This window comes from Giraffa tippelskirchi, chromosome 2, assembly GCF_054371585.1.
Source record: "Giraffa tippelskirchi isolate mGirTip1 chromosome 2, T2T-mGirTip1v1.2.pri, whole genome shotgun sequence".
Taxonomy (NCBI): Eukaryota; Metazoa; Chordata; class Mammalia; order Artiodactyla; family Giraffidae; genus Giraffa; species Giraffa tippelskirchi.
In genome coordinates, this window is record NC_137276.1 from 92,591,546 (window position 1) to 92,608,084 (window position 16,539).

The 16,539-nt window shown below is 44.9% G+C and overlaps 1 long non-coding RNA gene across 1 annotated transcript; it reads right to left on the reverse strand.

Annotated features, from left to right (window-relative positions):
• Window positions 1-207: 207 nt before the first annotated feature.
• On the reverse strand, window positions 208-7,227 carry LOC145538129 (uncharacterized). The gene is made up of 4 exons (XR_014076651.1): window positions 7,086-7,227; window positions 6,738-6,875; window positions 3,788-3,927; window positions 208-868 (listed from the first exon to the last, which is right to left on the reverse strand). It is a non-coding gene; the product is annotated as an uncharacterized LOC145538129 (long non-coding RNA).
• Between the last annotated feature and the right edge of the window lie 9,312 nt (window positions 7,228-16,539).

The following is a 16,539-nucleotide window of genomic DNA, read 5'->3' on the forward strand; positions in this document are numbered from 1 at the left end:
ATTTTTATTCTGAGTAATTAGGAAACATTTGGCAGATACCATCTACTCCCCAAAATGTGTACTGAACTAATTTTTCAAAGCAATTTCTGTTGTATTGATTGTGATCAAATATAACATATGCCATGTGTTGTTGTTTTCCCTCTACAACAGAAATGATGTGGTACCTTTTAGGAAAATCTAGAACATACAAACAAACAAATCCACCACTCAGTATTTCATAAGATATTTTTTATAGGCAGAGAGGCATGCTTTTAAGGCTGTATAATAGTCGAAGTGTGAGAATCCTTGGGGGAATTACTACATCCAACAATGGACTTTTATGGGTGTCATAGTCAGGCTCTCAAACCCATTGCAGCTAGTGTGAGGGAAAAGGCCTACAGGGATGAAGACTGAGTACGAAGTGGTGCCATCCTGAGCAGTGCAGTTCTGTGGATGTTGATGGCCCCAGAACTATCAGGGAGGAGCCAGGAAATTCAACTGTCAGCTCTAAGAATGAATTTTTTGGTCCCCCGTGCTTCCAGATAGTGGCTCTCAGGGCAGCAGTTCCTGGGGAGCAGATCCCAGGCTCTGAAGCATGTATGTCATCTGAGGTGAGAGGGGTGGAGGTGTAGAGTCTCAGAGGTTTCTGGCATCCTGGGTTGAACGAAGACAAGACAGAGAACAGCTTGCATGCTGGAGCTGAGATGAGGTGACAATAGCGTGGTCTTTACTCAGAAAGCAACTGAGGGCCAAGAAGGCAGGCAGGAAGCATGGACTTCATAGTTTCGTGGCCACCAGTGTATTAATGTGTGACTTTCAAGTTTCAGTCCAAGTTGACCCACCGTCATCTCAGGGAGAAGCTCCTACAGCAGGAGTTGGCCAACTTTTTCTGTAAAAAGCCAGACAGTAAATATTTTAGACTTGCAGGCCATCATCTCTGTTGAAACTACTCAACTCTGCCATTGGAGTGTGAAAGCAGCAACCATAGATATGTAAATGAACAAACATGCATGTGCTCTAAGAAAACTTTCTTCATGACACTGAAATTCAACTGATATGTCATGAAATATTATTTTTCTTTTAACTTTTTTAAACCATTTAAAAATGTATAGGAAAGCTACTATCAACAAAAACATAAAATGTGTGTTGGCAAAGATGTGGAAACATTGAAATCTTTGAGCACTCTTGATGAGAATGTAAATTGGTGCAGCCACTTCAGAAAATAGTTTGGAGCTTCCTCAAAAAATTAGAAGTAGAGTTATCATGTATATAATACAGTAATCAACTTTCAGGTATTTATCTGAAAAAAAATGAAAATACTAATTCAAAAAATGTATGCACCCCCATGGTCATTGAAGCATTATTTATAACAGCCAAGACATGGAAATAATGTGTCCAATGATGGATGAATGGATAAAGAAAATGTGATATTTATATACAGTTATCTATATGTACACAATAGAATAATATTTAGCTATAAAAAAAGAATGACATCTTTCTATTTGCAGCAACATGAATGAAACTTGAGGGAATTGTGCTAAATGAAGTAAGTCAAACAGAGAGAGACAGATACTGTATGATCTCACTTACATGTGGCATCTAGAAGAAAAAACCAAATTCAAGCTCATGCAGAACAATTGGAGGTTGCCAGAGGCAGGGGGTGAGGGGAGGGAGAAATGGGTAAAGGGGGTCCAGTTATAAAATAAGTAAGTCGTAGAGATGTGCTTCCCTGGTGGCTCAGATAGTAAAGAATCTACCTGCAATGCGGGAGACCTGGGTTCAATCCCTGGGTTGGGAAAATACCCTGGAGGAGGGCATGGCAACCCACTCCAGTATTCTTGCCTGGAGAATCCCCATAGACAGAGGAGCCTGGCGGGCTACAGTCCATGGGGTCACAAAGAGTCAGACACGACTGAGTAACTAAGCACACATGCACAGAGATGTAAAGTGCAGCCTGGTGACTTAGTGGATAATACTGTACTACATATTTGACAGCTAAGAGAAGAGATCTAAAGGTTCTCATCATAAGAAAAAAAATTTGTAACTACTCATGGTGACAGAAGTTAGCTAGACTTATTATGATGATCATTTTGCAGTGTGTGTATTGAATAATTCAAGTTATACACTTGAAACAATATAACATTGTATGTCAATTATATATCAATATAAGTAAATAAATAAAGTGGTGAGTCACTAAGGAAAACAATATGGTGGTTCCTTAAAAAATTAAAAATAGAATTACATACACATACGTGTGTGTGTGTGTGTGTGTGTGTGTGCGCACGCTCAGTCACTCAGTTGTGTCTGACTCTTTGCAACCCCACCAGGCTCCTCTGTTTATGGAATTTTCTTGGCAAGAATACTGAAATGGGTACTGTGCTGTGTTTAGTTGCTCAGTCGTGTCTGATTCTCTGCGACCCCATGGACTCTAGCCTGCCAGGCTCCTCTGTCCATGGGGATTTGCCAGGCAAGAATACTTGAATGGGTAGCCATACCCTTCTCCAGAGGATCTTCCCAATGCAGGGATCGAACCTGGGTCTCCTGCATTGAAGGTGGTTCTTTACTGTCTGAGCCACCAGGGAAGCCCAGTCCTCCCTAATTCAGATAAAAAATCCCATATGGCAAATAATTAAAAATGCCATCCATAAGGAAGAGTGTAGATGAATAATCTTTATTTCATAGTGAGTGAAAGAAAAATGTACTATTTAATTGAAAAGCAGAAATAAACTTTGACACATGCTTTGCAAACATCACCATGGAGAGATCCTTACGAACTTTTCCCTAAACCCGGCGGCCTTCCTCCTCAAGGACGAAAGAGGTAAGGCTGTCCAGCCTTTCTCTGCTCTGAGCTGGGTTGTGGATGATCTGCCTCAAATCATCAGAGCATCTTTCCTCTTCTGCTTCTCTCTGCTATTTTTGAAGGCCACTATAAGTTACCAGCTATCTTTTTGGTTCCTTGACAGATAGCATGGTTTTCCATAAAAAGCTCATTGCAGACCGATATAAAGTGATGGCTAAGCAAGTGACTATAATACATCAACTGCATGAAATATTACACATCTCTTTAAAGAATAAATGAGAAGTCTATGTAACAGTTTGGAAAACATTGTTCCACTGGTCTAAATAGAAAATAGAACAGTCAGTGACAGATGGACAGAGTGGCTCCAGCTATGTTAAATCTGTACACACACCTCCTGGACTGGAAGAGACTCAGGGAGTTAAAACGGCCATGCAAGCATTTGGTGAATATGAAATTTGGGCCCACGAATTATGAAAAGAACAAGTGTTTCACACACAAAGTGTTCTGAGTTCACATTCTGGCTCTTCCACTTCTTAGCTTTGTCACTGGGGACATAAGCTCATCTACTCTTGAGTCTCAACCTCAGAGAATAGGAATAATTAAGGACTTCCCTGGTGGTCCAGAGGCTAAGATTCCACGCTTCCAATGCAGGGGGCCCAGGTTCTATCCCTGGTCAGGGAACTAGATCCCACATGCCGCACCTAAAAAAGATCCTGCAGGCTGCAACGAAGATTGAAGATCCCATGTGCCACAACCAAGACCTGGTGCAGCCAAATAAATAAATAAAAATAAATATTTAAAAAGAAATTATTTTAAAAAAGAAAGGAGCAATTAAGTATGTGACCTAATAGGTTCAATAAGCAGTAGGAATTACCTTTACAGGAGAAGAAATTTTCAAGTGTTGTTACCAAGTGATTCTAATAATTTTAAAGACTGAAAGATTTCTGATTAATAGCAGTTTATTTTCCTTGTAGAAAGTTTAAGAAGTACACACAAATAAATAAATACCTGTTTCAAATCCTGAATCTGCTTGCCACTCCTTAGGATGTCAGGTATCTCCCTTAGTCTGCTCTTCTGTAAATTGAGTCCAATAATATGTATTCTCAAGGTTGCATGAGCATTAAATAAGGTATTGTACAATGATCAGCCTGGCAGACAAAAAATGCTCAGATTGTTGATGATTAATAGCACAGTTGCTATGAAAGAGATACATTTCTTCATTCCCCTGCCCCATAGACTCATAAACACTTGTTCCATTTGTCCTGAAATACCTACTCACTCTCTCTTTAAAAAATATCTATTTATTTGGCTGCACCAAGTCTTGGTTGCAGCATGCAGGATCTTTAGTCTTCAGCATGTGAGCTCTTAGTTGCAACATGTGGGGTCTAGTTCGCTGAGCAGGGGTGGAACTTGGGCCCCCTGCATTGGGAGCACAGAGTCTTAGCCACCGGACCACCAGGAAGGGGCCCTCACTATTTCTCTTGATGTCAACAAGAATCTATTTCCAGTTTAGCCAGAAAGAGGGGGGACTCTAGCAGAATGTGACCAGTTTCTCCAAGAAACAGTCAAAATTGCCAACCCATATATTTTAAAATTTCACTGACATATAACTGGCATATAATAAATAGTATATCTTCAAGCATATAATTTGATAAATTTTGACATATGTAAATTGCTTGTGAGACCAGCACCCCAGTGGAGAGGGTGAAGGGATCTAGCCCTCACCAACATTTCTTGTGGCTTTGTGACCCTCCCTTAATCCCCTTCCCCTCCCCCAGATAACCACTGGTCTGTGTTTTGTCACTGTAGATTAGTTTGCACTTTCTAGAATTGTATACAAATATATCACACAGCACATTATTTCTTATGCCTGGCTTCATTTGCTCAAGATGGCAACTTTGAGATTCACCCCTTGTTGGCTGTGTTGGTTGTTCATGTCTTCATTTTGCTAAGCAGCGAGTACTCCATCTTTGGGACAGACATATCACAGCTTCGTTTTCCATTTACCTGTTAATGAACATTTCAGTTGTCTCCATTTTTTGGCTATTACACATAAAGCATTCCAATCCCAAAGAAAGGCAATGCCAAAGAATGCTCAAATTACCGCGTGATTGCACTTATCTCACACGCTAGCGAAGTAATGCTCAAAATTCTCCAAGCCAGACTTCAACAGTACGTGAACCATGAACTTCCAGATGTTCAAGCTGGATTTAGTAAAGGCAGAGGAACCAGAGATCAAATTGCCAACATCTATTGGATCATTGAAAGAACAAGAGAGTTCCAGAAAAACATCTACTTCTGCTTTATCGACTATGCCAAAAGCCTTTGACTGTGTGGATCACAACAAACTGTGGAAAATTCTTAAAGAGATGGGAATACCAGACCACCTGACCTGCCTCTTGAGAAATCTGTGTGCAGGTCAAGAAGCAACAGTTAGAACCAGACATGGAACAACAGACTGGTTCCAAATAGGAAAAGGAGTATGTCAAGGCTGTATATTGTAACCGTGCTTATTTAACTTATACGCAAAGTACATATGTGAAATGCTGGTCTGGATGAAGCACAAGCTGGAATCAAGATTGCCGGGAGAAATATCAATAACCTCAGATATGCAGATCACACCACCCTTCTGGCAGAAAGCACAGAAGAACTGAAGAGCCTCTTGATGAAAGTGAAAGAGGAGAGTGAAAAAGTTGGCTTAAAGCTCAACATTCAGAGAACTAAGATCATGGCATCCAGTCCCATCACTTCATGGCAAATAGATGGGGAAACAATGGAAAGAGTGAGAGACTTTATTTTTGGGGGCTCCAAAATCACTGTAGATGGTGACTGCAGCCATGAAATTAAAAGACGCTTGCTCCTTGGAAGGAAAGTTATGACCAACTTAGATAGCATATTAAAAAGCAGAGACATTACTTTGCCAACAATGGTCCATCTAGTCAAAGCTATGGTTTTTCCAGTAGTCATGTATGGATGTGAGAGTTGGACTATAAAGAAAGCTGAGCGCTGAAGAACTGATGCTTCTGAAGTGTGGTGTTGGAGAAGACTCTTGAGAGTTCCTTGGACTGCAAGGAGATCCAACCAGTCAATCCTAAAGGAAATCAGTCCTAAATATTCATTGGAGGGACTGATGTTGAAGCTGAAACTCCAATACTTTGGCCGCCTGATGTGAAGAACCGACTTGTTGGAAAAGATCCTGATGCTGGGAAAGATTGAAGGTGGGAAGAGAAGGGGACGACAGAGAATGAGTTGGTTGGATGGCATGAACGAATGGATGGACATGAATTTGAATAAACTCCGGGAGCTGGTGATGGACAGGGAAGCCTGGCGTGCTGTAGTCCATGGGATCGCAAAGAGTTGGACACGACTGAGTGACTGAACTGAACTGACATGTCTCTGTGTAAACATATGTTTTTGTTTCTCTCAATCCAATCTTAAAAATCATTCTTATCTCCAAATGCCACTCATGTCCAGCCTTATTCTCAAGGATATAGAGTCAGAGGAGGCACCTTGTCTTTGGGTTGACTTTACTCATGTGTTTAATAGACCTTCACCATCACAGGTTGCAGGGGCCCCATTTTCTCTTACATTTAGTGCATGAGCCCTGTGGGTCAGCAGGAATTTTAGGCAGGAGGTTTATGGCGATCACTCTAGGTATCCATACTCAAGGATTCCCCTGAGAGCCTGGCTCCAGACAAGGTCAGAAGTCTGAGTCTGCAGTGCATCTGGCTTCTCAGCTCCACCACAAGGCCAAGAAACAAGGGGAAACTGAGCACAGAAAAGGCAGTGTGATTTGAGATTGCTGGGCCAGGCACCCTCTGTCAGGACTGCTTGCCTCCCCCCACTGACCTGATCTTGCTTTTTATTGAGAAGCAAGATGCCTGGAGTGACGTGACTTAGAAACAAATGGGACACATTGGGATCTTTTTAACCAGAAGGAAACGTCTACATTATTTACCAATTAACTCCTTGCTCCTCCTCAGGGGCAGTGCTTAAGATCCAGGGTTCTATAATCACGTACGAAATATTTCCACTATCACGATGCTCATCCAAAAATAAATAAATATCAGCACCCCCATTGATGTTTCCTTATTTGCTGAAGGAAAAAGAAGATAAACACAGTTATTGTGACTCACAATATTTGTGTAAAAGGCACCACTCTAGCGCCTTCCTAAGTACTCCCAACAATAATATTTTGGAAACTTTAATTTTTTATCTCTGGTGGCTCCACGCCAATTTGATTCAGCCTCAGGCTTTTCCCCCCAATGTTAACACATAAGTAAGTCAGAGAGCATTGGGGTATCACCTGGTGCTTCTAGGAATAGCTTCTGCCCCCAGACGTGGATGCTGGTTTCCCCTCTACATGGAGTTGACAGCACTTGAACCTGTGCAGAGCAGCTCCTGATGGCTAAAGCAGGGACTCTCCAACTTGAGTAACTGTCAGAATCCCCTGGAAGGCAGGTTGACCAGATGGCTGGGCTCTGCCGCTGAGCTCTGACTCAGCAGGTCTGGTGGGGGAGGGTCTGAGCATTTATATTTCTATTAAGTTTCCAGGTGATATTGATGCTACTGGTCCTGGGTCTTCACTTTGAAAACCACTAGTCTAATGTTTCTCTTTCTTTCCAAAGTTCCCCAAAATGTTAACTCACAGCTGGGGAACTGACTTGCAGAGCCCCAAGAAGAGATGTTCCTCCCTCTCCTAGGGATTTGTGCTTAAATGAGAGGTATAGTAGGGAGGGGTAAGAAGCTGATTCCCAGGCCTGAATAAAGGTGGGTTGTCTGAAGGGACTCAAGAGCCCAACTGGTCCCTGACCACATTCTAGAAGGTCCCCGGAAATGGTCACTCCCTGAGGAGAGGTTTATCCTGGACTCTCTCTGGCCATCCGAAGTGCAGGGTGTCTGAGCCAGAGAGAGGAGGGAGCCTGAGGCCTGAGCTTGGGGGCCTACTCCGTCTGTCTGCCCCAGAGTGTGTCCGCAGACTGGGCAGGAAGCTCTGTCAGTGAGCCAGGCATTGGGAACGTGTCATGTTGGGGAGTCCAGCCCTGCTGAGATCTGGGTTTGTGTGGGGGTAAGAGGCTTGCAAGGTGGGCACTGAGCTGGCAGGCAAGTGTGGGGAAGCATAGCTTGAGGGTAGGGGTGACTCGGGCCCCATCTCAGCTCAGTGCCCTGTGTCTGGGCTTAGCAAATGAGGTGTGTGTCTAGCCCTTAGGGTGCTGTGTTGACCTAAGTGCTCTAGGTCCCAGCGCTGCCACTTTGGCCCACCTATCTCCCCAGATTCTGGCCCAGGCTCCTGACCGCAGATTTTGATAGCACCTCTTTATCCTGGCTGTCGTCCACACTCCCCCAGGTGCACACAAACCTCCGATGGACACACTCCTGGTCTGTCTGGAGTCAGACACCCCGGAGGTGGGCCCTTGCTGCTTCTGTGTCTCCTCGTCCAGCTTCCAGATTCCTGGTCCCTGATGACCCCTCTGGGTCCCTCCCACTCAGAGGCTGGGCAGCGAGCCCAGCCACATCCTGCCTTTTTCTACTTGGTAGGAGGGGACCTGCTGCCACTGAGGCTCTCATCCACCTGTTTTCAAGTCCTGAAGCCTTGAGTTCCAGCTCCACCCACTCGTCTAGTGAGCAGGACAGCTTTGGGCCCATACTTTCCTCCCTGGGCAGGTTCCTCAGCCTCTCAGGATGCAGACTCTGCTGTGGTGTCAGGACTGTTGTGAGGATTCCCTAAGAGACTGCTCAGAACATGCATGGTAGGGCCTCCTTGGTCTCTGCCCCCACTTATAGCACTGTGGTCCACTTTGACCCCAGTGTCCAGCACTAAAACCTTGCACCCTGGTTGGCAATCTGGAGCATGGGCTGGATGCCAGGGAGATGTGGGCATCGAGACAGAACCCAGTGAGGCTGAAAGGGTGGTCAGGGCTCTCTCCCCCAGGTTGTGAAAGTTCAGATGATGTGGGAATCTGAAAAATGGTAGAAAGATGCTCTGAAAATACAATTCCCAGATATAAAGACTCCACAGAGAGGGCTCTTAGACTGGAAGGTACCAGGGGACTGAGGGGGCCATTTTACTCTGAGGAAGCACGAATTCCGGTGACTGCCGCCCCCCAGGAAGATCATCTTTTCCTTTAGAGTTTAAGGGGGTCCTGAGCCTTTCCCTCAGCTATGGAGCCTCACACTGCATCAATTCTTTGTGTGTATATATGTGCATGCTCAGTTGCTTGGTTGTGTCTGACTCTTTATGACCCCACGGACTGTAGTTCGCCAGGCTCCTGTTGTCCATGGAATTTTTCAGGGAAGAATACTGGAGTGGAATGCGATGCCCTCCTCCAGGGGATCTTCCCAACTCAGGGATTGAACCCGGATCTCTTGCATCTTCTGCATTGGCAGGCAGGTTCTTTACCACTAGCACCACCTGCACCGATGCTTTATATTTCAAATGGGAAAGAACAACCCCCTGACGGAATCAGCACACTTGGTCTCCAGTCTCTGAAGGAAGGAATGGAGGCTGATGCCAGCTGGGAACCTGCCTTAAGGGCACAGGCTGGCAAGCAATGGAGCCAGGCTCTGGGATGCACCTACAGCGGCCTGGATTGCTATTCCCGTGATCCTTCATCTCAGGAAGAATACTGGATTCCATCATCAGAGTGAGGGCTGGGTGAGCAGATCTCTTCAGCCATAGACTTGAAAATAGGAGCTGCCGAGGGAAGAGCACTTCTTCCTGTGGACTGTCCTCTAGAGGCATGTGGAGAAGCCGGGGCTGCCACATAAAATATGGAAATACTGCATGGAACCGACTTACACTGAAAAACCCGTTGTAGTTCCTCTAAAATCCCAACTTGGATTTCCTGTCTTTTCTCCCCTCCCTCCCTCCTTCCTTCCTCCCCTTGGTGAACATCTTGTTGCTGGAGAACTCTGGTAGGCATTTGAGTCTGCACCTGTGTGAGCTGTGACTCTGGGCCATGAGCCCATGGCAGTGAGTGCAGAGATGGAAGCCTCCACAAACTGAGTCCCTGTCATCAGCATCAGTGATCTGGGGAAGTTTCCTCTGGACCCTCAAGGACAGAAACCTGACTCAAAGGACAAAGGAACCTTCTCTGTCACTTGGTCAGAAGCATCTTCAGGGGCATCCCAGGAGGCTGCCAGGGCTCTTCCGTAGGGCAACTGGAGGAGGGGGACACAGGTAGCACCACAATAGTCGTAGGTACCACTCACATGGCATCTTCCAGCCCCCACCTGTTTGTGTCCCTGTGGAAGGAACAGGCCTTCTTGGTAGCATGGGTCAGGACCTTTGGGTCCCAAATGCCGCTGCCTGTGGACAAGAACATCATCAGGGGTACCTGTGAGGCTGAAGTCTGGGAGGAGAGCTCCAGGCACTTGGTTGGGGCAGTGGGGAGCGGGGGGGTTGCCTGATGCCCTGATCTGTTAAAATGAGGGGTTTATAGTTCAGACAGAACAAGGTGATGTCCCCTTCAGAGAGAACCTGAGGGGATGAAGGAAGTGTCATCAGGGTTTTGGGCCACTCTCTTGAGATTGAGGCTTGGTCTCAGGCTTCGCAGTCTTAATGATGACATTTGTTTAGAAATGTATTGTGTGCCTAGTTCAGCAGAGGACACAAGCACACAGACTCCCATGAGCTGACCTGTGTGGCATATTAATAATTTTAAGAATTTATTTAAGCAAAAATCAATTCACATGGGGCTGCACCAAACCAGAAGAGGTTAAGATGGCTCTGCAGATGGGAGCCGGGGAAAGACTTTCATGTCAAGTGCAGAAGCGAAGAAAGGACACTGATTTGTGATCACTAAAAGCCTGGTTGGCTGTTTCTGATTCGTTGTTCTTAGCATTGTCAGGATGCTGAGGCATTTACAGTCTTGGATTTTGGTTTGCTTATGTGGGTGCCACGGCATTGGAGTCACCTAAATATAACAGACTCCTTGTTTAATTAACACCTTGGTGGGCTTTTCCGACACCAGACTGTTTCATTCCTAAGTCAGCTGTTTCAATAATGTGTGCATGCATGCATGCTGAGTTGCTTCAGTCATGTCTCAATCTGTGCTACCCTATGGACTATAGCCCACCAGACTCCTCTGTCCATGGGATTCTCCAGGCAAGAGTACTGGAGTGGCTTGCCACGCCCTCCTCCAGGGGATCTTCCCAACCCAGGGATCAAACCCGCATCTCCTGCATTGGTAGGTGGATTCTTTACCACTAAGACACCTGGGAAGGCCATTAATCTCCTAAAGAATGATAATACAAATATAGGGTCTGTGCTGCTGGTTTGGTTCATAATCATGGAGATTTGGGTGAGAGCTGCCAGGAAAAGGCCGTGAAGGAACTGAATTACTGACAATTAGTTGAGGTAGTGGGTGTGTGGGAGGGACCTCAGGGGTTGCCTGGGTATTGAACTTGTAGAAAAACCTCAGGTAACTCTGTTCCCGTCTTTGGCTTGATTGGAGGGCAGTATCCCAGGGGCTCCTGGGTTTAGCAGAGGGCTTAATGCATAGCAAGGGCCCAAAACCTTGTTCTTGAAGATACTTTTACATTTTGCATGTGTAGGGAAACCCAAACCCCGAGGGGTTATCTGACCAAGATCATGAAGGTTGTTTCCAGTTGACTCGTTGACTTTCTACCACAGCCCTTGCTTCTCCATCAGCCACAGAATGTCATTCATTCATGGAGTATGTATTCAGTCTTCCTCACCTAAAGGGCAAGAAGCTGTGGGTACAATGGAGGTCCTCCCTCTCCTTGGAATCACTGACCATCTAGTGAGGAAGATGCAATAAATACAGGCCCAGGCCAGGACCAGCCATGTAGCCTGCCATTCAGCATGCAAGCTGTCACTGGTGTTGCTCCAAGCCCTTTCCTCCAGCCTTTAAGGTCCTTGCACATATTCGAGTGTTTTACCAGAAAGGGGGGATAAACTTCAGGAGCCACTAATTCGGGGGTCAGGTAATGTTTACTCACGGACGCCTCCACACAGTGCACCAGCTTTCCAATGAGGACACTCTCTGTGGGAGGCTGCTGGCCCACGTGGGAGAAAGTACCAGAACTCTGACCAACTGCAGAATTCTTCTCCTCAGCATAGCAAGTATCCCAGTTGGGTTTTCATCTATGTAACTGCCTGCTTATTGTTTTCAAAAAATATTCATGCTGCACCAGGTCTCAGTGGTGGCATGCGGGATCTTAAATTGTGGCATGCAAACTCTTAGTCGTGGCATATGGGATCCAGTTCCCCAACCAGGGGTTGAACAGGGTCCCCCTCACTGGGAACGTGGAGTCTCAGCCACTGGACCACCGGGGAAGTCCTGCCTGCTTCTCAATCAGTGATCTGAATGGTGACATTGAAGCTTCGCCATCAGGAGACTGAAATGCTTCCAGAAGTCTATAGGGCTGGGTCTGTGTGTGTGGCCATCCTGTGGCTTTTATGACAAATGACAACAAGCTGGGGATTTTAAAACAACAGGAATTCATCCTCCCCCAGCTCTGGAGACCAGACATCTGAATCAAGGTGTGGGCAGAGCCACGCTTTCTCAGGAGGCTCCAGGGAGTGTTCCTTCTTGCCTCTACCAGATTCTGGGGGCTCTGGGCATCTCTAGGCTTGTGGCGACCTCCCTCCTGCCTCCATCTTCTTGTGGCATCTCTCTCGGGCTCCCCTCTTCCGTCTCATATAAGGACACTGTCATTGGATTTGGGCCACCCTCATCCAGGATGACCTCTTCTCAGCATCTTCACTAAGTCTGCAATGACCCTTTTTTTCAGGTAAGTTCTCTTCAAAAGTTCTGGGGGACACACATTTTGGGGCCACCATTCAATCCACTGTCTTTGTAATAAAAGAACCCTTGCATGTTAGGAGATGACTGACGTCTGTATAAACTGGCGTGGCAGCAGCCATGTAGGTGGGGCTCTGGGGAGAATGAGGACCCTGGAGACATGACAGGGTGTCAAGGCCTCATGGGGTGAGTGGCCAGGCTACTTCCCAGCTCACCTGTGGTTTTCTCACTTTGATGGTGGCACAGTGTTGGCCTTGCCACTGGGTTTTGTTTGTTTTTAAGCAGTCGGATTATCAGTCTTTCTGTGTGGCTTTTTGATTTTTGGCATATTTGAAAAAACCTTCCCTATTCTGATAATATAAAAATTGTTATCCCTTGCGTTCTTCTATAATTGTTACGTTCTTGGTTTTTGGTTTCACATCTTTGGTCCAGCTGGAGTGTGTGTGTGTGTGTGTGTATGTATGTGTGTGTGTGAGTGAGTGTGGGTGTGTGGGTGTGTGTATCATGTGTGAGACAGGAGACTTTTTTCCTAGACAATTACCTAATTTTCTCAATACCAGTGAAAGATCCCTCTTTACCCAACTATCTGCAATATTAATCTTTTACTAAAATCATGTATGTTTGGGGGTTTACGTATGACGTTTTATTGTTTTGTTCGTCTGAGAATCCATGAATCTAGATGGAGTTCAAAGACAGAATCAGCTTTATTTTTCTTTATTTTTGTTCATCTGAGAATCTATGTATCACAGCCATTCCAAAGCACATGTCTTTTCACACTGTGAGATCTTTGAATCAGGAGACATCTAATAGGTCATAGATTAACTGGTTTGCTATCAGAGAGTGAGTTTCCTCTAGCTGCTGGTCTCCTTTCTCAGGTTCCCTTAGCTGTTCAGAGTTCCCTGTGGTTCCATACAAATATCAGGATTGTTGTTCAGTCTCTGTGAAAAATGCCATTGGAATTCTGTTAAGAATTGCACTGAATGTGTATATTCTTTTGGGTAGAATGGACATTTTAGCACTACTAATTCTTTTTCATCCACAAACACAGGATATCATTCCATTTATTTGCATCAATGTCTTAATGTTTTCAGTGTGCAGGTATTTCAAGTCCTTGGTTAAATTTATTCCTTGGTATTTTGTTCTTTTTGATGCAGTTACAAACTGATTTTCTTTCTCTTTCTGGTGGTTTGTTATTGGTGTTTAGAAACACAGTTGATTTTTGTGTGTTGATTTGGTAACTTTACTGAATTCATGTATTAGTTCTAATAATTTGTTGTTGGAATAATGTGGAAAATCGGTACTGTTATAGTTCACTCTTTCTATAACATCTGGCCATCTGCAATATGGAAGACACAGTGGCTCCTAATATAACCTTCTCACAGTTCCTGTCAGTTACATGGAGAGTGGTGATGTTTCTTTGTGTGAACTGGAAGTGTGTAAGACTTGTACTTTGTAGAGAAATGTTTTTCCTTATAACATGATGTTTTCTGTGTTTTCTGGTGTGGTACTGACATGGGGTTTTGGAATGTTACTGACTTTCCAGTAATTTCAAACATAAAACTTGCATTAGCAAAGGAAAGTACTTTTATCTGTATGATTTATTGATTTTTGTTTAATGTGATTACAAATTCTTTATAAGACATGTGCTTAGCAAATATTTTTCTCCCACTTTGAGGCTTATCTTTTGGTTTTTGAATTTGGTATCCCTAAGTAAAATTTTTTAGTTGTAGACAGTACATGTTATTAATTCCCCCCTCCCTTTTCTGTGTGGGCTTTTCTTGCTGTACATTAAAAGTCAAAGCTCATGACCAAACCCATGGCCATGTTTATCTTCTTCTACGTTTTATTCTATAATGTTTATATTTTTAAATGTGTCTGTGGATAATTTTGAGTGATTTTAGGTGTGAGTTGTAAAGTTTGTATGTATGTTCATTTCATTGCGTATGATTTATAATTGTTCTCGAACTCTTTGAGAAGTCATAGGATATTGGCCTCCATCCCTTTGAATTCCCAAAGTATAATAGATTCAGCAGGACTGACAGCAGGGATCTTGGCCTCCGTGGAACTGTTGAGTGGGTGAGGCCTGCATTTCACAATTGGCCAGCAGAGGGCGATAAGCCTGCCTCTCTTAGCAGTGCAGGTCCTGCCTGGCCTGCCCCCAGATTTGGCTCTGTGCACAGCTGACAGGAGGGCTTCCCAGGTGGTGCTAGTGGTAAAAAAACCCACCTGTCGATGCAGGAGACCTAAGAGAGGGAGTTCGCTTCTTGAGCCGGGAAGATCCCTGGAGGAGGAAATGGCAACCCACTCCAGTGTTCTTGCCTTGAGAATCCTGTGGACAGAGGAGCCTTGCAGGCTCCAGTCCATGGGGTTGCAAAGAGTCAGACACAACTGAGGTGACTTAGCACAAATGGCAGGACATGCCAGGGATTTGGTTTCAGGACAATTCAGAGCTGGAACCACATTCAGTGGATCTCAGTTTCTTCAGGACCTGCTGTAAGGTTATGCCATGGGAGAAAAAGTGATGAAAAATTGGGGAGAATCTTCTGTATGTGGCTGACTGCTGGCGGTCTGTCATTACAGGACTCAGCAAAAGAAGGGCTTGATGTACATAGTTGTGTGTTTAGTTTTGTGAGCGAAGCAGATGATGTGAAGTGTCCTTTGGCTTGTGATGTTCCATTTTCCAAGCAATTTATTGAGGGACATATACTTAGGGTGTGAGAGTTGGACCATAAAGAAAGCTGAGTGCTGAAGAATTGATGCTTTTGAATTGTGGTGTTGGAGAAGACTCTCGAGAGTCCCTTGGACTGCAAGGAAATCAAACTAGTCAATCCTAAAGGAAATCAACCCTGAATATTCATTGGAAGGACTAATGTTGAAGCTCCAATACTTTGGCCACTTGATGGAAGAGCTGACTCACTGGAAAAGACCCTGATGCTGGGAAGGATTGAAGGCAAAAAGGGAAGGGGGCAGCAGAGGATGAGATGGTTAGACAGCATCACTGACTCAATGGACATGAATTTGACCAAATTCCGGTAGATAGTGAAGGACAGGGAAGCCTGGCGAGCTGCAGTCCACAGGGTTGTGGAGTTGGACATGACTTAGTGACCAACAACATCCTTTGGCTACTCTATGTCCTTTATATGGCAGCTTTGTCATAAACTAACTGACCACGTATTTGTGGGTTTATTCCTGGGTGCTCTCTTCTGTTCCTCTGGCCCATGCATTTCTTGTACCATTTCTGCACTGTCTGATTTCTATAGCTTCAGAATATGAAGTCAAGGACAGAGTTTCCTGCAGGTGCTGGTCTCCTTGTCAGGGTCCCCTTGGTTGTTTGAGGTCCTCTGTGTTCCATATGAACCTCACATGATTCACCCCAATCTCCAACTGCCTCCTATGTCTGTGAGACTTTGCTCAGCCACAGCAATCTGAAAAAGCCAAGTCCATCATGTCACTCCATTGCTCAAAACCCTCCCTCACTGCAGGATCTTACCAGTCCCTCTTACTCATTTTGTTCTGGCCACACTCATCTCCTTGCTGTTTTTGAGATGGGAGGATCTTTCCCTACATTTCTGTAAGACTCCCTTTCCTCATCTTCCTCAGATCTTGGTTCAAATGTAACCTTCCTAGTGAGGTCTTGCTGGACCACCTAAGTTTATTTTTAAAATATTTACTCATTTACTTATTTGGCTGTGCCAGGTCTTAGTTTTGGCACACGGGATCTTTGATCTTCATTGTGGCGTGTGGGGTCTTTCGTTGAGGGATGCAATCTCTTAGTGGGGGAATGTGGGATCTAGTTCTCTGACCAAGGATTGAACCCATGTCCCTTGCATTGAGAAAGCGGAGTCTTAGCCACAAACCCACTAAGGAAGCCCCAATTTTAAACTGTATCCCAGCCCTTCCAGCCCCATACACAGCACTGTCTCCCTTCCCTGCTTTACTTTGCTCCATAATACTTCTCACCATCTGACACATTTTACCTCTTCGTCTAAT